An 11,236-nucleotide genomic window follows, 5' to 3' on the forward strand; every position below is an offset into this window, starting at 1 on the left:
TCAAATGTGGTGGATACGAACCTTTTATAGTACTCTGTTGGTTAGTGGCACTTGAATTCTAAACTATCTAATTAGAAATCGAATATGCTTAGATTAATTCATCATTGCTTATTAATACCTGTTAATTGTATGCATTAATGACTCATCATTGCACACGTGTCACTTGGAAATTTGGGAGTCGAGTTGCTACTCGGTCCCTGAATTTCGGGGCGCTACAACTTGGTATCAGAGCATGATTTAGATTAATTTGTGCCTAGGGTAACAGGTTCAACATGACGCCCTCTGATTTAGGAGGGATCGACGAGAATTTAGAAACAATATTAGGATCCCAGGATTTCACCTAAATGGCAAAATCGACCTTTGTAACCTAGTTAAGGCACTAAGTAGAAAAATCTGGGATAGATAAAATGATTTAAATCACTTCTAATTAGAGATTCGATGGCCTGAACTGACCAGAACAAACAACACAAATTCAAGCTGCCCGAGTAGCTCGAGGGACATCCTTAGCCCGGTTTATGAGTCTAACAAGTTCCCCTGAGCACGGGATCAATTTAGGCTTAATTAGAATGAATCCAGGACTTGCCTGTAACAAATCAAAATCATCTGAGTCAGTGCACTCGGTCTATAAACCTGTTTAGGTAGAAAACAGCTCCTGGACCGTAGTACGTGGACCACATTCAATGCAAAGGTCAAACTAATGCATTTAGTGGGGCCCAGGGGGGTCCCACAGAGCGTGAACAGCAACTCTAGGGGCATGGCCACCACCGCCGGTTCTAGAGGGGAGTGGTAGCACCACCCTAAGAGTGGCGTACAGCCGTCACCCCGGCCCTGTGGGGCCCCTCCCATGTGAGGGGGTCCCCTTTGCCCGTCCCTTTCTCCTTTTTAAACCCTTTTTAAACCCCTTTCACCCCTCCAAACCTCTCCTAAACCCCTCCTCACTCCTAAATCTCTATTTGTAAGCTTCTAGGATCATTTTCTTCCTTGCATGCTTCATCCCTAACCCACTCTTAACCCCAATCATCATAAATCTCCCTTGCACTCCCTTATTCTCACTCATTTGAGCACAAAACCCTTCCTTTTTTATGTCTTACAACTCCCATTCCTTCAAATCCATTCCATCCTCTAAGTGTCCTCACCTCTATGGCTTTCTTTGAGGTGGTGACCTCCATTTTCTCTATCTTCATGCTCCTTTCTCTCATGGGAAAGAAGCGAGCGGCCCCGGATGAGCCGAGCCAAGCCGCCCGAGAGAATCCAAGAAGAAGATGAGTGTCGGTGCGAGTTCGAGCACTTAACGAAGGTCGAAGCGAGACCTTAATCCCTAAATCCCTATGGCAAGGTCTTTACCGGCGGGCATTGAGCTCAGTAAGTTCTGTCAACACAAGGTTGTTTTTGAAGCTCATGTGGATAAGAAGCTATTTAGAGAATATCCAGTGATCGACCACCTTTTGGCAAATGGTTGGGTTCTTATATTTGAGGGAAACGGGCTTTGTACGAACCTTTTACGCACACATAAAGGACCTGACCCTTGAACCTCTCAAGTTTATCATCCCCCTTGGTAGACAAGAAGCCAAGATTGATGTAGATGTCATTGCTCACATCATGGGAGTGGAGCGTGGCATTGTTCATGCTAGTGAAACCGATCTCAATGAGAGGCGGGAGAGAGATCGCCGCATGCATTTCCTATGCGGCCAACTTGCTGAATGGAGGTGAGAGAACAACCTCAAAACGACACACATGACCCTTAATTATCGCCTGCTCCACCATATATGCACGTATAATGTGTATCCCAGGTCGAGCAACCATACGGAGTGCACTAGATTCATGGTGGACTTCCTGTACCGGGTAGGACATGGAGATAAGGTGTGCCTACCCACTCTTGTCTTGACCCAGATTGTGAAAGCGGTGCAATCTATCTGGGAGGATCAGTCCCTCCCATTTGGCTGATTGATTTGTAAAATTACCTGCAATTTTAAGTTCAGAATGCACATGGATGATCTCTCCCCTATCAGCTTCATAAACGAAAACACCCTCAACAATATGAAGATGGGCCCTAACAACGTATGGCCCAACTGGAGGAGCTAGGGGATGAGATAGAGGATGAGACTGAAGAGGAAGAAGAAAGTGAGGATGAAGAACAAGAAGAGGAAGTGGAAGCCTGGGACTCCGACTGGGAGCCTCTTGCCACATGTAGCGAGCGGGAAACCCTGGCCAAGGTGGTGGAGAACTAGGAGTATTTGAAGAAGAAATTCAAGAAGATGTCTCGTACTTTGAAGGCCCTCCTGTACTGCATGTAGGATAAGGGAGCACCTCCCCCTTCACTGGAGTCAGAGGATTTGGAGTGTAGTATGTGTTTATTTTCCTTTTTTGTAATAGCCTTGGATAGGCTTAGTTAGGTTGTCTGGGCTATGAATGTTAGAGTTTTTCCATTCGGCTAGTAATCATGCATCCCATGTCATTGTACGTATAATGCCATAACATATGTAACAGTGATAAATTTTATTTAATGAAATGCATGAAACTACTTTTATTAAGTGATGTGTGGAATGTTTAGAGAACTAATGATGCCCAAATGATATTACTCTAACTTCATAAATACTGTATAATATGTTCATGGATGTTTGGTGCTTAAACATTAAGAAACTGTCTTTCAGGATATTAAGGCCCCAAGGCAATAGTTGCCTTGTCTGTCTAGCCTTAGGCAGGAGAGATGACCATGAGCAGCTCGCCCTAAATGAACTGCCTCCTAGTCAGGGCGGAGCTAGTCAACTTGATATGGATGATGGGATGCCGAACCAACTTTCTGGAGCGCCACCATGCCAAGGCAAGACCTCTACTCACCGGACCGCCCTAGTTGGGCGCAGTATGGAGCAAATGTTGCACGTAATGCAACAACAACAACAATCGTTGCATGCCTTGGTAGGAGCAATGACCCATCATATGAATGCACCATCTCCAGGCCAAGTCAGAACGACAGCCGCGCCATACAATCTTTTCGAGCACTTTCAAAAGTTAAGGCCACCTACTTTTGCCGGCATTTATAGACCCGAGGAGGCTGAAAGTTGGCTAAGCCGGGTTACAAAGGCGATTCGACCTCTTCATTGCTTGGAAACCGGGCAGGTGGAGTTGATATCCTACCTGTTCGAGAAGGGAGCTGACATTTGGTGGGACAGTGTGTTGAGAACGGTCCCTGAAAACTTTATGTGGACATGGGAGGACTTTGAGATGTGGTTCTTCCAAAAATACTTCCCACGAACCTACCGTATAGAAAAGGAGAATGAATTCTTGCGCCTCTAGCAGGGGGTAAGTCGGTGGCCGAATATGAAAACTGGTTCATCAAATTATCTCGTTATGCTCCGAAGATTGTGGCTGGCAAAGAGACGCACATGAGGCATTTTGCTGAGGGTTTGAGTGTCGGGATTCACATGAAAATGTGATGCACGAATATTCAGACTAATGCAGAACTGCTGGAGATGTCCTTGCAGTCAGAGTAAAATGGTAAAAGGATTTCTCGAGCACGTATACAAGTCGAGTCCCGAGGAAGAACTAGAGGACAATCCTCATCCTCATCAGGAAGAAGAGTACCACCCAATCTGCCTCCCCAGCACATGCCTCTACCACCCAGGTACACTCGTCCCAACCAGGTATGTGGGTATTGTCGAAAGGTGGGCCATTCAGAGGCCTACTGTTTTTCAAGAATGAGAGATCACGGGTATGTACCCCCTCAGCGAGAGAGCCGTCTGCCACAGCTAGCATCACCTATGCCTCCTCAACGGTCGCCAGCCCATCTCAACAACCACGTAGGCAGCTGGCCCCTCAGATTAGACTGACGTCTCAACCTACACATCAGCCCAACCGACCTCAGCAAGCATGAGTTCACGCTTTGACAACAGAGAGCGTTGATGCAACCACGACTACTCCTGCAGCATTTGAAGTCACGACCCATGTTTAAGGTACTCCCGTATTTCTTCTTGTGGACACTTGGTCTACAACTTCACTTATATCGTCCACAACCATCCAGAGTCTAGGTCTACCAACTATTCCCATGTCGGGGGTAAGAATTATAGCGGCAGCTGGAACATTCATCGAAGCAACAACCGTCTGTTGAGGTTGTCCCGTAGACTTTGGGAGAAAAAGGATGCACGTAGATCTCATAGTCACAAAGGTCTTCCACTATGACATAATCTTATGAATGAATTGGCTCTCCGCAATGAGAGCCGAGATTGATTACGAGGACCGAACGGTGACCATATATAAAGATGGTAGCTCTCCCTTCACGTTCATAATATAGGTTAGCTACCCACAATGAGTCCTCTGTTATGCTTCACTAGAAGAAGGTCGCGAAGATATTTCATTAACTTGCATCTCGACTTCGTTGATGTATTCAAGAACATTCTGAGACTTCCTCCCCGGTGGGAGATCAACTTCACCATTGATTTGGTGTCAGGCACTGCTCCCATTTCTCTCTCAACTTATTAGATGCCTTGTATGAAATGGAGGAGATTAGAAGCAGGTTTTATCCGACCAGGTGTGTCTCCATGGGGAGCCCCGGTTGTATTCATAAGAAAGAAAGATGGCTCCCTGCGTTTATGTATTGACTATGGAAGGTTGAATCAGGTCACCATAAAGAACAAATACCCCCTGCCTCGAATTGATGATCTGTTCGACCAATTGAGAGGTGCTCAATACTTCTCAAAGATCGATCTGCAATCCAGATACCATCAACTACAGATTAGACCTGAAGACGTGACAAAGACGGTGTTCAAGACTAGCTTTAGGCACTATGAGTACTTGGTTATGCCTTTTGGACTCACAAATGTGCTGGCTGTGTTCATGGACATAATGAACAGAGTCTTCAAGCCATTCTTGTATCAGTTTGTCATCATGTTCATAGATGACATTTTAATTTATTCCAAGAGTCGCAAGGAACACGAAGAACATCTGCAAGCGGTCCTAGAAACGCTCAAGCAGAACAAGCTACATGCTCAGTTTTAAAAATGCAACTTTCGGAAAGAAGAAGTGAAATTTTTAGGCCATGTGGTGTCTAAAGAAGGCATCTCTATGGATTTAGCCAAAGTGGCAACAGTATAGGACTGGAAGCGGCCGAGCTCAGCTACAGGAGTTAGAAGCTTCTTGGGATTGGCAGGATACTACCACTGATTCATCAAAGATTTTTCAAAAATCGCCCAACCGTTATCCCAACTTACCCAAAAAGACCTCAAGTTTGCTTGGAACGAAAAGGCGAAAGTGGTCTTCAAGGAGTTGAAGGAAATGTTAACTTCGGTCCCAGTTCTCGTTCTACCTGAACAAGGGGTTAAGTACACCATTTTTACCAATGTGTCTCGCGTGGGTCTAGGCTGCGTCCTTATGCAGAAGGACAAAATTATTGCTTATGCTTCTCGGCAATTGAGGAAGCATGAAGAAAATTACCCCACTCATGACCTTGAACTAGCCGTGGTCATATTTTCCCTGAAGATATGGAGACACTATATGTATGGGGAAGAATTCGAACTCTTTTATGACCACAAGAGCCTCAAGTACATCTTCACCCAGAGAGATTTAAATATGAGGAAATGACAGTGGATAGAGACCTTAAAAGACTTCAAATTCGAGGTTTCCTACCATCCTGGTAAAGCCAATCTACTGGCAGACACCTTGACCCGAAAGAAGACTGTCAAATTTAGGGCTCCACTAATGGTAGAAGAGTGGAATATGGTAGAGTTTGTGCAAGACTTTGAGCTGAAATTAAGAATAGAAGAACCATATGAAGTCATTGCACATATTCATGCCTAACCTATGATCAATAGTCAGATCATTGAGGCCCAAAGGGCAATGAACTGTTATTAAAGATGAGAGAACTTGCGGCCGTTCGAAGTGATTCTGAATGGAGAATTTGCATTGATGGAGGCCTATGCTTTCAAGGCCGTCTCTTTGTCCCAAATCATCCTAAACTGAAGGAAACACTGCTAGTTGAGGCCTATAACTCCAAGCTAGCCATGCACCCCAGAAGCACCAAGATGTACTAACACCTCAAGCGAAATTACTAGTGGGACAACATGAAGAGAGAGATAGTTGGCTTTGTATCTAGGTGCCTTACATGTCAACAAGTCAAGGCAGAACATCGTCGACTGTCAGGTCTCCTACAGCCCATGCCACTTGCTAAATGGAAATGGGACTACATTTCCATGGATTTCATTTTGGGTTTTCCCAGAACGAAGAAAGGGCATGATTCAATTTGGGTGATTGTAGACCGATTGACTAAATCGGCTCACTTCCTCCCTATTCGAACTTCTTACTCTGCGGACGACTTAGCCAGATTATATATCAAAGAGATAGTTCAACTTCGTGGTGTACCTTTGGAAATTGTGTCGGACCAAGACACATGGTTCACTTCAATACTCTGGACCCAAATGCAAGATGTCATGGGAGCCAAGTTGAAGTTCAGCACTGCTTTCCACCCTTAGACTGATGGACAGACAGAACGGGTGAATCGAATACTAGAAGATAAGTTGAGGGCGTGTACATTAGATTTCTTAGACAGTTAGGATGAGTGTCTCCCTTATACTGAGTTTGTCTACAACAATAGTTTCCAAGCTAGCATTGGCATGGGACCCTACGAAGCCTTATACTGGCGCCCGTGCTGAGCTCCACAATGCTGGGTTGAAGTTGGCAAGAAAATTTTATGGGGACCTGAAATAGTACATACGACTACTGAAAAGATTGAAATTATCAGATGATAATTATTGACGGCCCAGAGCAGGCAGAAAAGTTATGCAAATACAAGGCGAAGAGATTTGGAATTCGAAGCAGGATACGGTGTATTTATGAAGATCTTACCAATGAATGGAGTTCTACATTTTGGTAAGAAAGGGAAACTTATCCCATGATATATCAGCCCTTTTCAGATCTTAGATCGGATAGGATGGGTTGCGTATCGTTTGGCTTTGCCTACTCTCTGACCTTGCTAGCATGCATAATGTATTTTACGTCTCCATGCTCAAGAAGTACGTTCTGGATCCTTCACATATTATTCGGTGAGAATATGTAGAACTCAAGGACAACACCACAAATTTCCTTAAGCCCACCATGATTTTAGATAAGAAGGAGCAAGTTTTGTGAAACAAGGTGATTCCGTTAGTGAAGGTATTATGGACACACCACGAAGAAGAAGAAGCGACTTGGGAAACATAAGCTAAAGTTCGCAAACACTACCCCAACCTTCTTAAGAAATATGAGCAGGTACAAATTTCGAGGATGAATTTTTTTGTAAGGGGGGTAGATTGTAACAACCCATTTAAAAAGGGAACAGTGTCCTGAGGCGCACGTGCAAACCGACACAGGATTGGATAATTTAGTTGCACATATGGGCCTGTTATGGACTAATTAATGTCAAACTTAACCACTAATGAGATTAAATCAAATCGTTCTCAGGCCGAGCATGGGCCGTAGAGCCAAGTAGCCCCTTTATATTCAGTGACTGTCCGTACGGGCCATGTATCACCCGAGGAAGATCCAAAAATCCAGAAACTTTGTCAGAACTTTAGGCTCACTGGGCTTATGGTCCCACAAGGATGTCAGGCCCTAGAAATCCATCTGACAGCACTGCCCTGTGGCTCTTGCAAGATGCAAGTTGCCTGGCCTAAAGAAATAAAATTCTAAAATTTACCTTTATAACCCCACTACTTGAGTATGTAAATCTGGGCGTTCCAGCTATCAGATCTCTTCTAAATTTACACCGAAGGTTGGAAATAAGTCCAGGCTCACACCTACAAAATTTGATCGTTGATCATAGAACGGTGATCGTTGATCACAAATCAGGTCGCTGCGGCAAAACCCCGCATTCGTTTGTGATCAAATTTCACCTAACCCTTCATCGGGCCATAAGGCATCTATCCCATGTGTCAAATGGGTCAGGGGTTCATCAAAGCAGCTTTAATAACTTGAAATGGGCCCCATATGGCTATTTGGAGAATTTCCTTAAACCTGAGGTCAATTGAAATAAATCTGGACATATAAAAGTCCAGCCTCCTCTCTCTCAAAACCCCATTTCTCAACTGAGAGAGAGAGAGAGAGGAGAGAGAAAGCTCCATCTCGTTGTGCATGTGAGCTTGGTGCTTGGATTTTGAAGATCTTGGCACCCTTACCTCTCCTCTACCAGCAAACTTCATTGTTCTCCGTCGTTGGAAGAGAAATTCCAACCCATCTAAGGTAATATAGGGATTGTCACACTATTTTCATAATTTCTCTAACATGCGTGTGATCCATGTCCATCCAATGCAATGCGGGGCCCCGACACCTCGAGCGTGCAGACCCAACGTCGCTCGAATTGTCCCAGCAATCTCCAGCTAAGTTTAGGTGAGGACCATTATCTTTAGGTAGTCGATTATCGTGCTTAGTATAGGTTTTGTGAATGTGTGTGGTGCATTGTTAGTACATGCTGTTGAATTTTTATTTGGGCTGCATAATTAGAACAATGGACTAGAGATTGCTGAAATTATGAAAAGGGATTAGAACCTAATACCCCAAATCTATGACTTGCACATTTATATGCTCATGTAGGGTACGAATATCTAACTTTCCCCAAATTTATACTAGTTGGTTGTTAATTTCTTGATTTCGTGCTAACTATGCTTTAACAATGATATGCATTGATGCAAATTCCTGATTGTCAGTTGAATTATTGCTACATGTCAATTGTGCTAGGAGTAAAGTTGCAGAATGTTGTCACATTTCTGATTGGTTGAACTACTTGCTTGATTTCCTCGATTTATAGCTGAATTATGTGACTTATGTTAACTCATGGGAGACTAGTTGTTGTATATTGATGCATGGTTGCCCTTATGGTTGGATATGTTGGAACATGGTGAACATGACCCATATGGGTTAGCGGAACTTGATATATTGCTGATTTATGCCTATCATGAGTGAACTATCTCTGAATTTGACATAACATGTTGTGTAATATTGCATAAACCCTTATGGATGGGCCGATTACCTAGAACTACTTGGGTGACCTCTTTTGTTAGATTTGCCTGTGAGTAATCTAGCCTAAATAGTTGAACTATAGGTTGTTGGCCGTAGTTGGACTATATAAGACTACGTTCTCAGGCTGATTAGTTATGGTTCATCCCGTCGGGGCACATTGACTAATACTCAACCATCCTTGTACATTAACCTTGTTTGATCATGCCTGTATGAACCCGAAGTACCCAAGACCGTTGTGCCCATTATTAACTATGATTTACGGCCTACAAAGTCTCATGAGCCGGGGATGGTGGTATGGGACATTATGCCCATGCTGTCAGCCTACACTGGGATGACGAGCCTCCTCATAGTGTTCATTAAGCACTTAGACTCATGAGCTGGGAACGGTGGTATGGGACACTGTACCTGTGCTGTCAGCCTGTGTTGGGGTGACGACCTCCCTACAGTGACTGTGAGTAGGACCTTTGAGTCTCAATCTATTTCTTCTATGCTTATACTACTTTTCGGGATTGACGACCCCAAAATAGGGCTAAGGGTCGTAAGCGCCACATGGTCATGGCCCTTGAGCTGCGTGATTAGGATAGGACAGTAACTCCACTAAGGGTATTCTAGTTTCCCCAACCTGCTGGATGAATGAACTTAACTAATCAACTAGGCTAACATATTTCAAGACATTACATTATATTTCTGGCGATTATACAGTGGACGTCGCTTTTGAGGGAGTGTTGTTTCATTGTGAACGTCAAATATTATCGCTTGATGGAGTGCTGGTCTTTGTATGGAGCATGCATCATATCATAATCATGCATTTGCATTAATAATAGTGTTTAGGATTCTATATTTTCTGTTGTTCATTAAATGTATCCTATGCATGATAATTCGATGCCTATGTTAATGGTACCACTGAGTTGATCACTCACTCCCACTCTGGAACGGTATTCTAAAACACCAACCAGAACCCAATATAGATGCAGGTACCCTGTAGCAACATGCACCGGACGCTGTCGGTGTCGATGATGACGATGAGCGAGAGTACTACCAGGAGTTTGGCAGGGCATATTAGCAAGATGGATGTCAGTGGGACTGGGCCAGAACCTAGGTTATTTTGTGGATTGATAGGTGTTGAGAGTAAAACTATGGATAACTATTAAACTAATTTTATCTTGTCAAACGTGGTGGATATAAACCTTTTATGGTACTCCGTTGGTTAGTGGCACTTGAATTCTAAACTATTTAATTAGAAATAGAATATGCGTAGATTAATTCATCATTACTTATTAATACTTGTTAATTATATGCATTAATGACTCATCATTGCAAACGTGGCACTCGAAAATTGAAGAGCTGAGTTATTACTTAGTCCCTGAATTTTGGGGCACTATATCTGTCTATATAATCTCACACATCATTGACATCTTTGTTCATGAATTCCCCATTGCACATCGTCTCGACTAATTGGCACATGTAAGATTTCAGTCCATTGTAAAAGAAATTTGTGATGCGCCACATTTCAAAGCCATGTTGTGGGCATGAATTGATAAGATCCTTAAACCGCTCCCAAGATTGGAAGAATGTTTCATCTTCCTTTTGGGCGAAGTTTATGATTGACTTTCTAAGGGTGTTCGTTTTATGATATGGGAAAATTTTCTTAGTGAACTCCCTTGTTTGTCATTCTATCTACTAATCGATAGTGGACGTAGGGAGTGAAACCATGTCTTAACCTTTTCTTTTAAGGAGAAGGGAAAGAGTTTCCACCTGACCATGTCCTCAGACACATTAGGAAAGTATAGAGTGGCTATTATCTCATTAAACTCTTTCAAGTGTTAATATGGATTTTTAGATTCAAGTCCATGGAATTTTGGAAGGAGTTGGATCACTCCCGGCTTGATATTCATATGTCCTGCAATCTCTAGAAAAATCATGCAGGATGGTGTGATCACCCCCGCCAGTTGTAAATAATCTCGTAGAGTACAAGGCGGGGGTGCATGATGCACCTCATTCTCATACTGAGCTTCCTCAACTAGAAGTTGAGGTGGATTTGCAGCCATAACTTCTACTGACTTAGAGGATCTCAAGGGATGTTTAATCTTATGATGGATAGGCAATCCTTTAACTAGTCCTCCTTCACTTAAGAGACGTTGAGTATTATCACAGACCCACTTGGGCATGAAACACTCACAACCCTCAGTTTTAATCTAACCTAAACTAAGAAGAAAGAAAACTAAAGCAATAAGAAATAGAGAGGAAATTTGAA

The 11,236-nt window shown here is 43.3% G+C and overlaps 1 non-coding gene across 1 annotated transcript; it reads left to right on the forward strand.

The window, feature by feature from the left end:
* The first annotated feature begins 10,495 nt into the window (after positions 1-10,495).
* Positions 10,496-10,602, forward strand: LOC131252386 (small nucleolar RNA R71). Its single transcript, XR_009174409.1, has one exon. It is a non-coding gene; the product is annotated as a small nucleolar RNA R71 (small nucleolar RNA).
* Positions 10,603-11,236: the final 634 nt, after the last annotated feature.

Source organism: Magnolia sinica, chromosome 7, assembly GCF_029962835.1.
Source record: "Magnolia sinica isolate HGM2019 chromosome 7, MsV1, whole genome shotgun sequence".
NCBI lineage: Eukaryota > Viridiplantae > Streptophyta > Magnoliopsida > Magnoliales > Magnoliaceae > Magnolia > Magnolia sinica.